Source organism: Primulina eburnea, chromosome 17 (assembly GCF_022965805.1).
Source record: "Primulina eburnea isolate SZY01 chromosome 17, ASM2296580v1, whole genome shotgun sequence".
In the NCBI taxonomy this organism is placed as follows: domain Eukaryota; kingdom Viridiplantae; phylum Streptophyta; class Magnoliopsida; order Lamiales; family Gesneriaceae; genus Primulina; species Primulina eburnea.
The window spans coordinates 27,717,042-27,734,936 of record NC_133117.1 but is presented as its reverse complement, the minus strand read 5'-3'; the positions used below and the strand labels follow the sequence as shown (position 1 = coordinate 27,734,936).

The 17,895-nt window shown below is 32.6% G+C and overlaps 1 long non-coding RNA gene across 1 annotated transcript; it reads right to left on the bottom strand.

Moving 5' to 3' along the window:
• Positions 1–13,269: 13,269 nt before the first annotated feature.
• Positions 13,270–13,834, bottom strand: LOC140818771 (uncharacterized). The gene is made up of 2 exons (XR_012115052.1): positions 13,729–13,834; positions 13,270–13,646 (listed from the first exon to the last, which is right to left on the bottom strand). It is a non-coding gene; the product is annotated as an uncharacterized lncRNA (long non-coding RNA).
• Positions 13,835–17,895: the final 4,061 nt, after the last annotated feature.

Sequence of the window (17,895 nt, the reverse complement as noted above, 5' to 3'; positions counted from 1 at the left end):
GGGCTTAGTTAATTAATTTGACAAGGCCAACTAGTTTAATAAATTATTATATTAAAGTCTTTTAAGAACTTTAATTATTTAGTATGTTGGACTTTTACTCCTACAAGTTCATTATATATACTCCTCACTACATTTAATTTAATCTTTTATAAACTCAACCGTTGAATTTAATATTTTAAACTATCAATGTTCATAATTCAACTCCTTGAATTTATTCTTTCCAAATTTTAATTATCATAAATTCAACTCCTTGAATTTACTATATTATAATTTTATATAAATCCAACTCCTTGAATTTATTGTCTCAAAGGGAACAACGATCCACTGCTTATGATAGGATCGGTTAATGTGCTCAGAGTGTTTAGAAGGATGATTGAATAAACACTCGGGTTTTTTGAAATCTTTTGAGTATGAATCAGTCTTGTATACGTAGTGCCCAAATTCAGTACACGTATAATCCATGCATTTATTTAATTATTAAATCATTTAACTAAATTTAAATTGATTTTTAGCAGTGCATGATTTATGAAAATGCATTATTTTAAATTAGTCATGTTTATTGTGATGCACGTTAAAATGGTTTGCGAGTTTCATATTTCAGGCGATTATTCTAAGCGGGATCGAGGAATTGAGCGGTGACGATTTTTGGCATTTTAAAATGCGGTATTTTATTTTAAGCTGGGTTTGGAGCATTCTAAATAATTTATTTAGTATTTAACCTTTTAAAGCCTTATTCATGTATTTAATAATTTAAGAGTTTGGAACTTTTAAAATTAGTGTGTAATCATTTTTAAATGGGGAGTTTGATTAAATTAGTGTGTGTTAACTTTTGATTAGTATTTAATTTAGTTAATTTAGCACTAATTTTTCCTAATTTACTACTCACACACACACACACATTCTACACACACTAGAAAACGTGTAACACCCACAACACACACTACACCACTCATCTTTAGGTTTTATTTGAAAGAATACTAGGGTTCTTCAATAGAACAGCAGCCGCCCCACTCCCTTATTATTATTCCAGCGATCTGGTGTGAATTCTTCAAAGATTTTAACGCCACGTTCGTCTCGGATCAACCTTGCTTCCTTCTCCGCTTCGGTATAGCCGTTTCGGTAAAGTTATCATCAAAAGGCACGTATATTCTGTTCTTGATGCATCGATCACGTCATATTATGCATGCGTTGTTATTTATGCTTAAAACCATGGGTACGATGTGTAGAAGTTTGAGCAATTGTGTTGGGATCACTTTCGAAACCACTTTAGGGATAAAAAATCACGTTTTTACTGTTCTGGGTGAAACTACGAATTTTCAGTCGAGATTTTGAGAAAACTTTCAACTACAAAATTGTAGAACTTTTTGATTCCTTCTATTTGATATAAAATTCGAGATTTTTGGACGAAAATTGAGTGAGTTATGATGATTTTCGTGGAACTGCTCAAACTGCGACTTTTACGAAAATTGTGTTCTTGAAGTTTTTGTGTTGTAGGCTTCGTTGGAAATCGACGGGTGATCGCTGCTGCGTATAGGTACTTTGTTTATGATGTTGGGATGGTTATTAACGTGTGGTTTCGCGTCGTTAGGCACCAATTTGAATTGAGCGTCGTAGGAAGAAAGTTGGTGTCGAAATCCTAATTGTGTTGTTGGTTGTGGATTGTTACTCTTGGGGTTATTTTTAATGTTCACTTGGGTTTGACATAATGCCTTAGTGTTCTAAGAAGTGTCTCGTGGTGTCTATTCGTAGTCCGTACGATTGAGTTTAGGTGTTAAGCATATCAGGTTCAGAATTTTCACGTGTTGGCACGTCCCGCAGGTACACGGACCCTGGCACGGGGTCCGTGCCTTTGCTTCTTTTCGGTGTCTTTTTACAGAGTCTAGACGGACCCTCAGACGAACCCTGACACGGGGTCCGTGTCCACCTTTCCTTTCGAGCCTTCTCACCCGAGTCTGCACGGACCCCTATACGGAGGTAGGCACGGGGTCCGTGTCCTTCACAATTTTGGGAAAAATCTTATACTATGCTTGGAGGTTCGATGTCTTGGGTTAGTACAATGGTTTACAAGGTCGAGTCATGGGAATGGTAGAACGTCCTAAGGGATTAAATGAGCTCGTGAGTAAGCTTGATTATTATGTCTAAGTGTATCAGTTAAGCATTTGAATTCATGTTAGAATGTGCAGCAACGGCTCCGATCGAAGTCCAATGAATCCCTCAACGCCAAGTAAGTATGTGTGACGTGCAAGTAAATATTTTAAGTTTTTGAGGTATGCTAAATGTCTTGTGACCAAATTATGTTTAGGATTGGAAAGCGTTAAATTATGAACGGGGACTAATCCGCCTGTAAATTATGAACGGGTTAGATCGAGGTTGGAAAGCGTTAAATTATGAACGAGGACCAACCAGCCCGTTAAATTATGAACGGAGATCTCATGTATGTGGCAGTGGATACGTCCCTGTCAGCCCAGTACTGTGGTTTGTCTGATCAGGCATTTATTATGTATGGGTCACTTGCCTTGAAACATCCTCTACGCAAAATGATGAAGTTATGTATGTTCTAGTATGCAGTATGTTTATGACAAGTTTTCACTTTATGGCACGTCTATGTTATGTATGTATGCTCAAGTTTTAGTACGCAAATTCATGTTCAAGTATGTATGTTCTATTTTAAAGTTGCATGCGGTTTTATTATGTAGTACTCGCTACTTCCCAGTTTATACGTGTTGAGTCTTTAGACTCACTAGACTTGATCGATGCAGGTGAGTATGTTGATGAGGAGACATGAGGTGGCGACCAAGGGGCAGGCTTGGACTGAGCGAGAGGCTAACCCAAGGACCGCAATGTTTATGTTTTTATGCAAATGTTAAATTACTCTGATTTCATGTTTTGAGGGAAAAACTTTGAGCAAACCTTTTGTGAGCAATTTCATTGTAGTTAATTTGAACAACCATGTCTTATGGGGGACTTGGTTGAGATATTTTATGGCAAACTTTGAATGTTATTTTATGTTTAAGAAAATTTTTAAATTTTTCCGCAAATTTTGAGTATGAAAAGTACGGTACGTTACAGTATATGACTGATCCAAAAATCTTGTATGTCAATATAAATCAATCAATTGATTATAGTGCGAAAATAGACTGAAATATAGATTGAATACTCAGTGTTGAATATTGTGAAAACTGAATAAGTAATCAACTAGAACACTTGAAGTTTATGGATGTTCGAAGTCTTCAAATGCTTCTACGTCACCCATTCTATCTCAAGTATATGTATTTTACTAAAAGACTTTGATGTATTACAACTGATTGTAATAATCCATTTCAGCTTGACCTATATACTGCTAAGCTGAAGCCCTTAGTTTTTCAAATTTCTTACAACAGAAAACAGATTCGCTCTTAACAAGTAGCTTGACTGCTACAAATTAATACCATAAGATTAAGAGCGTAAGTGTGCGATTTGTAGATTAAAAATGATTGAGGAGAATATCGCAATTGATTGATGATCGTCGACAATGTGTTCAGTATGTTCACCAATCTTCTTCAACTGAGTTGATCAGCTATATATATTCTTCGATTCCAACGGTCTTACTGAATGCATTTAATGACAAATATTCGTTGAGTCGTCGTTTAGTTCAAGTTGTTGACTTTATCTGACAACGGTACGAAATATCAGACTGTTCTGCTCTGTCACACCTGTTTTGCTTTTGTACGAACTGTCAGTCTATCGGCTGATACTTCAACTGATATCGTGGCTAACTGATCACCAGATCAGTTCAATTGGGCATTTTCAGTTCAAACTGATGTCCTTTCAGTTTGGAATATTTCAGTTGATGAAGATTCTTTAAGTTTAGTTAACCAATTTCTCCAGTTCTAAATATCGATTTGTTTACTGAACTTTATGTTATCAGTTTTAAATCTTTTTTCAGTTACGATTTGTCCGATCAATTTGTTTCTTCAGTTCTCTTATAAATAATTGTCAAACTCTGAAACTTAAAATATTCTAACATTTTACCCATTTTCGTTGTTTGACAAAACTTGGGTATCTTAAATGGATGAACTGATTAATCTGATAGTAGATAAAATAATGTACAGATTCGTACATAATCAGAAAAAGGCTTTTTTGCATAGAGTTTGAAAGAATTAAGCATAAATTCGTACAAACATTTCAAAATGAAAAAAATACAGATGATGAGAAGAATATCAACTGACTTAGCACACTTGATCATTTCTTGGACTTCTTCTCAGCTGATCCTTTGTCAGTTGTTTTGTCTAGTTCAGTCCTTTTCTTGCTGCTAGTTCCTAATGTTGTTGTCAGTTATTTTTCCCCCTTTTTGTCAACACCTACTGATCTAGTGAGGGGAAAGACCGCTGAACTGACTTGAGCAGGAACGTCAACAATATGATCTTGTGCTTAGTCAATTTTATTTAAGAAACTTTTGTGGACAAAATCAATCTCGTTGCTTAGAAGTTCTCGGGAGGAGAGTAGAGTAGGGATTTTAACCGTTTCGTTTCTCATTTTCCGAACTAATTCAAACAGAGCAGCTACATCCTTCGCCAGTTTCTTAAAGTCTTTCATCGTGTGATCTTTCAGAGTGTCTAGACTGAAAGAATACAACAACTGAGTAGATTTGACTTGAGAGATTTTGGAACCAATATTGATCAGTTCTGATAAAATACTGACCAGCATTACATCAGCTGATAGTGGAAGTTCAGGTGAGAATTATTCAGTCTGAACTTTTCCTGTCCCCTTTTCCTTCGGTGTGAATTCCACTACTGCAAGCTGGTCTGGAGCAGCATCTTGGTCTATATCCTCAGCCATTTCTGCTACCATCTCTCTTGAACTGATAGACTGAGAGGTTAATCTTGATGATCCGTTGTTGCAGTGGATGATTGAACAGTCGTTTGAGTGGAGAACAGTTGAAGAGTGGCTTCAGATAATAAGAAAGTTTCAGGAAGCATAAGGTTGGATGGAATCTGTGAGGCCCGGGGCCAAAGAGGGCGGGTGGTGATCGTCGGTGCCATGAGGTTGCACGGACAATGAGAGGCTCCTGGAAGGCTTCTAGGCGGAGGGAACATGAATGAGCCGATCTTACACCGAAAGGAGAGGGATTCCAAACTGTTCAGGTATGAGACTGTGCAGTTGAGGATGGCTTAAAAGATTTGATATGTACTACTCATATCAAGAAGGTGCATCTTCTTTTCGGTAGCTCATCACATAAAAACTCCAAAGTTATGCGTGCTCGACTCGAGATCATTTTGGGATGGGTGACCCCCTGGGAAGCTTCTTAGGATGCATGTGAGTGAGGACATAAGAACGCTGGAAAGACTTGTTTTGGTACAGTGAGGACAATCGTCGAATATGGGGCATTACAGAATCAGTTGTGGTACATATGATGAATCCTGGACTGTTGGAGTGATTTATGGTTCAGTTGATAACTGAATTGACACTTGCAACAACTAGAAATACATAAGTGGAGACGATAGCATATTTCCATGGACCTTGTGTTGAACTACCAAAAACAAAGACAAAATCATGATGAGATTTGGATAATGGATTGATTAAAAAATAGGAACATTTCCTACATATCCATATGAATTATAATTTGGACAAGATGGCCACCCTGTATATGGACGCTATAGTATGAAAACATAGTGTTCTGACAAGCATTTTCTCCAATAGAGGCCCAATGTTATTTCCGATTTTGAAAATGTTTTCAGGAAGTCATGGGTACCAAGAACACTCTCAGCACGACTTGTCAATCCCAAACTGCGAAAAAGTTTATCGACCCTTGAAGATATTCTTAAGGCATGTGCCATAGACTTCAAATGAAATTGAAGCAAACACATCCCCTTGATTGAATTTGCCGATAACAATAATTATCGTGGAAGTATGGAAATGGCTCCTTAATATGTCATGTATAGACGAAAGTATATGTCACCCCTATATTGGAATAAAATCGGAGAGAAAGCTACCATGCTACCTGACCTGTTTAAGTATTTGTTGATAAAGTAGTTATCATTTGGGATAAACTCAAAACAACACAAGATTGACAAAAGAGCCGAGCTTATTTGAAAAGAAAACCGTTAGAGTTTGAAGAATGTGAAAAAGCCTATGTGAAAGTCTCTTCTATGAATGGAGTAGCCTGATGCAACAAATTTGGTAAATTGAATCAAAGATATGTCAGACCCTTCGAGATTCTCGGAAAAGTCAAAACATTAGCTTATCTACTGACCTTGGCACCAGACATGTCAAGAGTTCATAATTTATTCCTGATTTCACAGCTAATAAGATACATCCTCAACTCGAGTCATATTCTTGTATTCGAACCATTGCCAATAGACAGGAACCTGAATTAGGAACTAAAATGTGAAGATGTCTCTATCCGCATAGTGGACACCAAAGACCAAGTACTAAGTGATTAATATAAAAAATGTATATTTATTAAACGTTTTGTATAATATTTTATAGTTTAAAGTAAATGAAATATTTAAGTTTCACAATAATTTGTATAAAAAATATATGTGTTGAATAATTGTATTATTTTTGTTATTTTTACATGTTAGGTAAAATAAGAATAACTTTTTCTATAAAAATGAAAATGTGATGATTCTTAAACTTGTATAAAATTGATTTCAATGTCCACAATATTGAAGAAAAACATCGGATAAAATTCTTCTCACAATTAATTTCAAATTGAGCAACAAATGAAATTCGTGCCAATAGAATTACAGTTTTACTAAGATTGAGTATTTTGACTATATCTGTCAAAATTATTAGTAAACGAATATTATAACTTACTACAATTCAGAAAATTCAATTATGAACAACATTTGTTTTATGTAGAAGAATCAAATCAGTTGGAATGATTGTTAAAGATGGAGTGCAAAATGCAATAAATGTTTGAGTCAATCATGAAGAAAAATTACACCAATTATATGTACAAAATAATATCTTATTTTATCTTATCTCCCAAATTGGCATATAAATAGGAGTGTATTGTGATGAAGGAAAGCATCCCTCATTCTATAAAATAAACTTTGATTTCATAATTTTCTCTCTTTATTTCTTTACATTTAATTTTCACTAGTATTTAACCAGTGCGATGCACGGAATGATATTATTAAAAATTAATAAAAAATGAATAGACATTTAAATTGAAAAAATAATATAATTATAAAAACTATTTTTCGCATTTTTAAAAAAATTTCTTAAATACAATGTATGTCGATTAATTTTTTTGGCTCATAATCACTATCATATATCAAAATTTTAGATTGTGTTAGCTTATGACAATGAAATGATGTTTATCGTGTTTAGTGTATTGATGTCAACCACAAACCTTAATACATATTTAATTCTTTAATTTTTGAGAAGCTATATATTATTATTTTTTAACATGCTATAAAAATATTTTTAAATCAAATTCAATAAAATTAATGAGAAATATTTTTTTTAAATTCAATAATTTCATCTAAATCCACATTCACAAACATTTTTGTGACATGACACGTGTTTGTCACATTTGAATGATAACAATAATTATTTCATCAGTATCTTTATCCAAATGAGTTGTGATTTTATCTACAAATTCTCTTCATAATATACACAACAATCTATTATTCCTAAAGAAAAATGAAATATGCGGTTATAAATAAATTATGTATAAACCAGGAAAGTTATTTTTTAACATTTACTATGTGTATTCCAAAATAATGTCAACAAATTTTAAAATGTGTCTTCTAATAAGATGTTTGCTTTTTTTATTGGTTTAATCATTTCCATTACGGGACATTATACTATCATATATCCGTGAACTTGGTAATATAAAAGAAAATTATCACATCAGTAATAAATAATAATTAAAATTTTGTATAAATAGAAGAATAGTATTTTTTATTTATTGATAATGAAAGATAGATTTCAAACTTAATGTCTTAGTTTCCATATGTAGGTTGTTCCTAACAACGAACAAATCTAAATTTAAACGAACATTACATCTTAGAAGGATTCAACTCAGATATGGTGCTGAAAAGATTAGTAATTTCAGAATTCACTTTTGGAGTAGATAAACTTAGTAACATAAATAGAATAAAGTTGGTTTTTAATATAATATGCAATTTTGCATTATTTATAATTTAAAATTCAAATAAGACATCACAAGGGATAACAATTATACATTGGATGCTTTTGACAGAATTATATCATACATTAACTCTTTGAAATTATGGAAATCTCGAATTGCATGCATTGAGTGTCAATATTTCTGATTATCGAGGGTAATATACATGTATATTGAGAGTAATTTAATATCCATTTGAAACTCTTTTGAATTTATCTCTTTTAATTTTTTTGGATTCTCTTATTTGAATTTTTAAGAAGACAATTCAGGATATACAATATACATATGGCTTTGGAAGAAACTACAATACATTAATTCTTTCAAATCAAGGTAATCTCGAAAAAATATGCATTTGAGATCAAAAAATTATGATTATTAAATGAAAATTTAATGTCCATTGAAAAACCTTGTTATAGTGATAACTTTTAATATTCAACCAATATTTTTTTAGAAAAATTAGATTAACTAATTAATTATTGTATTTCTTTTTTAAAAAAGTAATTTGGATAGGAAATTAATTAAAATAGCAAAATGTATTTTTGAATGATTTATTTCATGAGTGATACTGAACATTGCAATCATTTGTATTTTAAATTTATTTATACAGTTTTCAATTAAATTGATTGATATAATCAATGCAAAAAATTTAATATAATTTATGTTTTCAATAGAGTTTAGTTTCACTTCGAATAAAAAAATAAAAAACATATAATACATAAATTACATTTGAAATAATATAAAAAATAATTAAATTCAAAATTGAATTAAATGAATTGATATAATCAATCCAAGCAATAATTGAAATGATCATTTATGCAACACACATATGTCAATATTCATGACATATATTTCTTTTTCAGAAATGACATTTTGACTAAAAATTATTATTTTTGCAAAAACTCTGCATATAGTAACACAAAATCATGTTACAACTTAAACTGATTGATATAATCAATGCAAAAATTTTAATGTAGTTTATGTTTTTAATAGAGATATTTTCAATTTAAATTAAAAAATAAAAAACATATAATACATAAATTATAATTGAATTAATATAAAAATAAAATAAATTTTGTTGGAGTTATCATTTATTACAGTACACATATTTCAATATTCATGATATATCTTTCTTTTTTTTAGAAATGACATTTTGGCGGGAAATTACTATTTTTGGCAAAAACTCTGCTTTTATATATACTAGTATTTAACTCGTGCGATGCACGGGATGATTATTATTAAAAATTAGTGAAAAATGAATAGACATTTAAATTGAAAAATAATATAATTATAAAAACTATTTTTTCGCTAATTTTTTTGGCTAATAATCGTTATCATATATCAAAATTTTAGATTGTGTCACCTATGACAATGACATGATGTTTGTCGTATTTATTGTATTGATGTCGACCATCAACCTTAATACATAATTAATTATGTAAATTTTTAGAAGCTATATATCATTATTTTTTAACATGTGATAAAAAATATTTTTAAATCAAGTTCAATAAAATTAATGGAAAATACTTTTTTTTTTAAAAATTCAATAATTACAATCTAAATTCACATTCACAAACAATTTTGTGATATGGCACGTGTGTTGACACATTTGAATGATAACAATAATTATTTCATCAATATCTTTATCCAAATGGGTTGTGATTTTATATACAAAATATCTTTATAATATACACAACAGCCTATTATTCCTAAAGAAAAATGAAATATGTGATTATAAATAAATTATATATAAACCAAAAAAAATTATTTTATTAACATTTATTATGTGTATTCCAAAACAATGCCAATAAATTTTATAATGTGTCTCATAATAAGATGCATACCACTACAAAAAAACGCGGAGGTTAGCGACGGTCAAAACCGTCGCTAAAACCATCGCAAATTGGTTATAGCGACGGTTTTGGCGTCGGTTCGGTTAACCGTAACCTGGGGCCGCGTCGCCTTTTTAAGCGACTGTAACTGAGAAACCGTGACCATTATGGCGACGGTTTTCATTATGATTACCGTCGCCAAAATGGCGACGGTTAAATTAAACACGTCGCTATATTATAACGACGGTGTAATTTTAACCGTCGTTATTTTAAGCGACGGTGTAATTTTAACCGTCGTTATTTTAAGCAACGGTTAATTTCCAACAGTCGCTATATTAAGCGACGGTTATGTGTAAACCGTTGCTTCCTATAGCGACGGTTTAGGTTTCAACCATCGCTTAATATAGCGACGGTGCTTTACAACCCGTCGCTTTATTTAGCGACGGTATTGTCAACACCGTCGCTATATAAAGCGACGTTTCAAAATAATCCGTCGATATTTTACAATTTTTTTTAAATTAAATAAAATATATACATTGTGATGTTTAATTTAAAAACTATTGACAACAAAATTTAAAAAACATAATCATATTATTAGAACAAAAATAAGAAGAAATTGTTTTGTACATCTGTCATAATAATAAATCACAAAAAACAGTATCTAAGGTGACTGCGTGTCGTCGTCGTCGTCGTCTTCCCCGTACCCCTGCGTCGGAGGAATATAAGTCTGTGAAAATTTGTACCTACGAGAAGACTGACCAACTGACGCGCCACGGGCTCGGGATCGACCCCTGTGAGAAGTGTCGGGTACAGACGTCCGAGTTCCTGACGTATGCCCAGTAGCTGCCTGTGACATGCCTGCAACTAGGACTCGGACCTGCTCCTCTAGTGACGTCATGCGATCTCTCAGCATGACGTTCTCCGCCGATATAGTCTGCACCGTATCGCAAAGCTCATCGTTACGATGTAACGACCGGTCTAGAGCCTGGCGAATGTCTGCCATCTCCTGAGAATCCGTCGCTATTTAAAATTTATTTATCAGTTTGTAATAAAAATTAAATATATCATAGTAACACAAAATCATATAAAAAATTAAATTGATTGATATAATCAATGCATAAATTTCAATGTAGTTTATGTTTTCAATAGAAATTAGTTTCAATTTAAGAAAAAAATGAAAACATATAATACATAAATTATATTTGAATTAATATAAAAATAAATTAAATTCAAATTTGAACTAAATGGATTTATATAATCAATGAAAGCAATAATTGAAGTTATCATTTATTGCATTACACATATTTCAATATTCATGATATATCTTTCCATTTTTAGAAATAAATTTTGGCGGGAAATTACTATTTTTGGCAAAAACTCTGTTTATATATGTGTATATATCTACATATCTAAAAGAGAGAATAAGTTTGTGATGGCCAGTTTGTTGCAAGTTCCCGGTCAAAAGCAAGAACACGCGTCACTCCACTACATATTGACTACCGAGGGACAATATCACGTGGCCTATCCTCTTCTCTCCACAACACCATGTTGCTTCCGGTTGCACCGAGGTTCCTTTGTTTTTCATTTTTCCTCCTCTTCCTTTGTTTTCCTTGCCTTGGTTCCACTTATCCCCATCCTCCTCTCCGTCGTACTGTTGGCGGTCTGCTCTCCTCTCCACCACACCATGTTGCTTCCGGTTGCACCAAGGTTCCCTCATTTTTCAGCTTCCCTCCTCTTCCGTTGTTTTCCTCGCCTTGATTCCACTTATCCCCCTCATCCTCTCCACCGTTCTGGTGGCGGCGCTGATTCTCCGATCCGCGGAAGCCGGCAGTGACTTCAGCTGGATACCCATTTCCAAGCCAGAAACCTGCCGAGGATCGATAGCTGAGTGCATGGCCGAAGGTGGAGAATTCGACATGGATTCCGAAGTCAGCCGGCGCATATTAGCGACCTCGAAGTACATTAGCTACGCCGCGCTTCAGGAAAACTCTGTACCGTGCTAAAGGAGAGGTGCGTCGTACTCCAACTTCCGCCCAGGTGCCCAATCCAATCCTTATACTCGGTCGTGCATCGCCACCACACGGTGCAGGAGTTGAAAAATTTCCGGTGTTTATCCTTTTACGTACCATGTATACAATACACATGTATGTATGAATCTGATAACAGTATGATTGTGGGAATAATTGTAATTTTTCGCATTTGAAAAATCTGATATACGTAAACTCGTCGCTAATGTTAATGTGATGTGTTAATCATTAGTTCCATTGATAGATTTGCTTCTGAAAGAGTACATTCAACCAGAAAATCCAAAATTGCGTATTATTGTTGCTATTAGTAAGTTTTTTGTTTTGGCTTTTATCATTTTTTTTACAAATCCATTGGACGATTGACAAATTTGCTGCGAAATTACAAAATTTCAGGAGGCAGTTTGTTTGTATATTTTATCCATTTTTTGTGAAATGTGTTGATTTTCCTGAAGTGTCAATCAATTTGTCAACGAATATACTGGAAAAATTCATGTCAATTTTTTTCCCAGAATCTGATCAAAGCAGTGGTAAGGTTACCATCTCCTTTATGCTCAATATCTCTCTTGGCAATTGGGATCTTAGAGTATACCGATCAAAAAATAAAATAAAATTTGGAACTTGGATTATGGGGATAAAAACCAGGATATGCTCCAGTAGTTTTCATTTGGAAAAGATGCATGATGTACGTGAAGGTAAGTGAATTCATAATTCGGTATGGATCCCTCCGCCGTTGCAATTGCGTCGAGGGTTTATCAAGAACTCCTGGTTCAGTCTCTACTTTTAGATATGATAAGAATCCTTTATTTCTGAGTCGGTAATCGAAAGAACGATAGGAGGGAGATCTTCTCTAGAAGACCTAAAATTTGGAGGGAGGGAAGATAGATGAAGGAACCAGGCTTTTGACTTTTAGGGCTAGGACTTTGATGAAGCCAAATGTGGTTTGATAGGCTGAAACTGACGGGGAGAGTGAGACAGACCACATTTCATGTTTGGTAGGAAGTGAAAAGGGGTGGGTGTGAAGAGCTTGAGTACTCTGGATTGATAAATGCTACTTTGAATTTTCATATTGGTTCCTCTATCACGGATGTGATCTTTAAAGATAGATGGTAGTTGCGAAGACTTGTGTTTCCCTCTTCCCAGTAGATGCAATAGCAAACAGCTAATATTCAGAATACAAGCGTAGGATATATGAGTCGAAGTTAGCCTAAAACTACCACATACATATCAATCAAAGCAACCCTTTCGTGGCGCATATCTTAAAATTCCTATGGGGCAAACATACCTCATACAAAAATTCTTCCAAGTTTTGAAAATTGGAATCACACGGATGAACGGTAGTCAAGATTTTTAGTACAATAATAAAACATTTTAGCTAAAATCGCATTTTTTCCCCTTAACTTAAGCATCGAGAAAAGTTCCAAAACAAAACCAGACATACCATTTCTTTTGCATAAAAACGAAATTGGAATAAGTTGAACTTGTAGTTTTCAGCTATCCTTGTTTTCAAGATCTGCTAATCTATGTTTTGCATTAGCCATATAAGGGTGTTCAGGTGATGCCTTCCAGAGGCCTCCTAATATAGTCAGATGGGCACAGAGGAGCAACAACGACGAGTAAACATTAGACGGGTAGATGTTCCAACAGAACTCTACTGCCATGAACAATATTAAACTGCAGAAAAAGAGTATTTTTCCTGAGTCAGTATCAAAACACCGTAAAAATAAAGAACAAGTTTAATGGCCAGGTTACCAACCGTAACCATGTGGGAAATGTCGTTCGCCACAATAAATATGGTAAGCTGTAGAAATACCTACATTAAGAGAGAGCGCATGAATCATAATAGTTAGATCAAAAATTATGCCGCTTTTACATTTTTTAAAAAAAAAACTATGCCACTTTTGAAGCAAATGCTAACAATGCACAACATCCATGCATGAAATTATGGAATCACATGAAAATATTCAAAATTCTAAAAAACTGAAGTTCGTGACGAAGCTCTACGTATAACTTTCATGTTTAAGTAGGTTTAGTGTGAGATTAGGCATGGAAAAACATTTTTACTTTTTAGTATTATTTTAATTACATAAGAAAAATTAATAGATTAAATAACACATAAATATACAAATTTCAAGTTGCTTAGGTAGTGGTTTTTGGGCTTTTGTATTGTGTTTTAGTTTGGTCTCCTGTTTTTTATGCTTGGATTTTTGGTTTCTGTTTTAACGTTAGCTTTGTTTAAAGTCCAATATCAATATCTCAATCTTACAAAATCCCAGGGCATAAATAATAGAGAAAAGATTAGGTAACCAACTTCTGCAAAGGGTGAAGAACCAAGACCAGTAGATCAAACATGAATGGTGTGGCTTCAGAGCATGAAAAGGTAAGAAACCGAATGTCGTGAGAAATAAGTCATTTCGGGTCAATAAGAAAGCAATTTCTTGCACATGGTCACCTTATTTAAAAAAAATAAATATAATGAGAGGTGATGCAGTCGCTTCCAAATATTTACACTCAATAAAAGACAGAGATCTCAAATATCCCATAAGTATTTAAAAGTTTTAACACATTCATCTCGATCAATTCAACAGAGAATAATCACATCCTGAAATTTACCTCTAAGTTTTTCTATTCGAACTACATCTTAATCTCTTCAATTTGTTGTACATGTTCTTTGTTCAAGCTCAAAAGCTCCCACCATCGCCAATGTCCTTGTATTCTACTTCACCTCCGTCGAAGCCTTTCTCGAACAATGTACTACCGGTTAAAAAATATCTGTTCTTCTTATGGGTTTTATATTTAAGTTTTTGAAGCACCGGTTTCACTTCTGCTGGGAAGTGGAAAAGAGAAATAAGTGAGTTACTCCTACTGCTGTCTTGTTCCTAAAATGAACAGACTTGGTATATGATTTTGTTTTCAGATGATTTGTTCACTAACAGAAATACAAGAGAATAGGCGGTTCTTGTTTGTTTCGGCTTGTTATCAGTGTCCTGCGTTTTATTTGCCTTTTTGTTGTTTATGCAGTGGTTTTTGGGATTTTGTATTGTTTTTTAGTTTGATCTCCTATTTTTTATGCTTGTGTTTTCTTATGCTTTGTGATTTTTTGGTTTCTTGGTTTCTGTTTTAATGTTTAGCTTAGCCAACCAAAGGATCTAGCTTGGACTTGATAGAAGGGATTTAAAGTCTTTGTTGTACTTGTGAAAGGGTTTTAAGCTAATTGTTATTGATCTACAAAATTCGTCTTCGTTGTATTTGAGAAAATAAATCATTTAAAATATTTTATTACTTTTTACTTTGCGTAAAGAAGAGGCATAACTTTTTGTGTTTTTGGGAGGAAAAAATACCGTGTTTTTGGAAAAAAAATGTCCTATCGATAGTAAAACATTTATCTTATAATCTAAAAAATGTTTAATTACAAAAAATTAATATGGACCTATGAGAACTCTGAATTACATTCAATAAAACATTCATTTATAGTAATTGTTTTTATTTTATTCTTTACATCAGTTTACTTTTTTTGCGTTACAATACATAAATAACTTTTACTAATATTATTGATATGTTGTATTTTTTTGCTGATATATCCATTGACCATTTGAGGATGTGTATAACTTGCAATCTTATTGACAACTAGATAATGTTTGATATATAGCTAGCTCGTTCCCAGTTTTGATCAGTGCCCACTATTTATAATCTTTAACTTGTAGATATAATGAATAAAAAACCAATACATAATATAGCTACTCAAAACATATTAATGTTTATGAGTGAATACGGTCAACAATTTATGTTTACTCCGAGATTAGAAATTTAAATAGGCTAAACGACTTGTTCTCCCAAATTGTTTAGTTCTCAGTTCTTTAACATGATATGATTAGAATTTCTGAATAATTTCGTTCGCATTTAATTAAATTTTTATAATTGGATCCCAATCAATGTGCTAGAAGTTAACTCATTTTATTATCGGATTTGTTTTCCTCAGGTACAACTCAACAGCTAGAGACAAAAAATGAAATCAGTTTGTAATACTATAAATATAACTAAACTTTTTATGCTTTTTAAGTATGTGATATTTGCAGAAATTCTGTAACATATGTATAAATTATCATATTGTTATAATAACTACACTTTATTAATATTCAGTTATAATGTTTTATCCTACCTATAACTTCTTTTTAGTTATAGTATGACTGCCAATATGCAACAAAAAAGAAACATAATATATTACACAATAAATCTGGGTAAACACCTCAAATATTGAGGTGCCAATACCTAGTATATATATATATATATATATATATATATATATATATATATATATATATATATATATATATATATATATAATATATATATATATATATATGTTAAGCATATATTTCAAATTCTTCAGTTCCATCGTGAGTAGCTAATCTTCTAAAGTTGATATGAAAGTTAAGATCTTGGTATGATAATAAAGTAATAATCTTTAGCTATATTATTTAATTTTTATTTATTATCTATGTTATATTTAGTTTCTTTTATTAAGGATTTTTATACCCTACTTATAAGTGAGAGTTTTGATTTATTGATGTTATGTGTTACACCAAATTCTTGGTACCACTTAAATATTAGTTTGGTATTACCGACAATTTAAAGTGGTTACCTTGATTTATTATATATGAATATTATTATAATATTAAATTCTTGACACCATTTAAATGTTAGTTTGATATTATCAACAATTTAAAGTGATTACATTGATTTGGTGTTCATCATTATAATTTTTGGTGTATATAATATATGAATAAGAGAATAATATATAATAATAATATAAATAATGATTATTTAATATATTAGAGCCATTTTATCAAGTGGATCCCAATTATGTTAATATATTCTAACTTTATATAAATACCGAGAGTGAATTCTCTAATCTCGACTATTTAATTTAAAATTTTGAACTTAAAAAAATAATCATTTAAGGTTAAAATAATTTTAAAAAAACAAAAGACATAATAGTGGACTTGTAATTACCTTAACTTCCAAATGGATACTACATTCAGACTCATTAAATATGGATACTACATTCAGACTCATTAAATTATTCTACTTGTAGACAACCTGTTTTTGGACCCTAATTTTGGAAGTGAAACTATCAAAGTTGTTGCAACAAGACATCAGACCATATCAAACTTAAAGATACAATGGTCTAAACCATACCGAACGAGAAGCAACATAAGAGCTAGAAGAAAATATATGTTCCCAATACTCGTACCTTTTTTGAAGATCAAGAAAACGCAAGTTTCAAGAATGGAACTTACAATAAAGAGGGTGGGAGGCAAGGACCCAGAATTTCAAAGAACAAAGCATCTTAAATTGTTCAAAATTTAGCATATTAAAGCTCGTGGCATCTCAAAAACCGCAAGAGCGAAGTAGAGTACTCGAGGATGCAAACCCCTAGGTCGTGAACTTGAAACTTTATCTCAAAGAAGCTTCATTCTTATGTCGTAAATAAACAAAAATTGTAGCCAAGGGAATAGCAAAGAGATTAGACAAATTTAATGTGTAAGAAATGACCTTTGAGTTAACCAAGTGACTCTTGGTTGTGGATGAAATTCTGACTACTTGGGCACCGAGTTTTTGACCAAGACCACCCCTTGGAGTTCCACAAATCAGCATATAAATACATGCAAGCCCTTTCACAAATCCTTGAACCAAAAATCCTCCCAAATCATTCATAATGTCGGCCACCTCAAGGAAGGAATAAAGGTTGGTATCGACCATTTCGTGCAACAGCTAGGCACGTCCAAGTGATGCCCATATCTCGAATAGCACATGCACCAGAAGAGATTTCTCGATTTGGAAATGTATTGAAGCCCGTGACTGAGGTACTATCAAAGTTTGAGCCCAAGATAATAATGAGAAATAGGTGGAAGAGACAGAA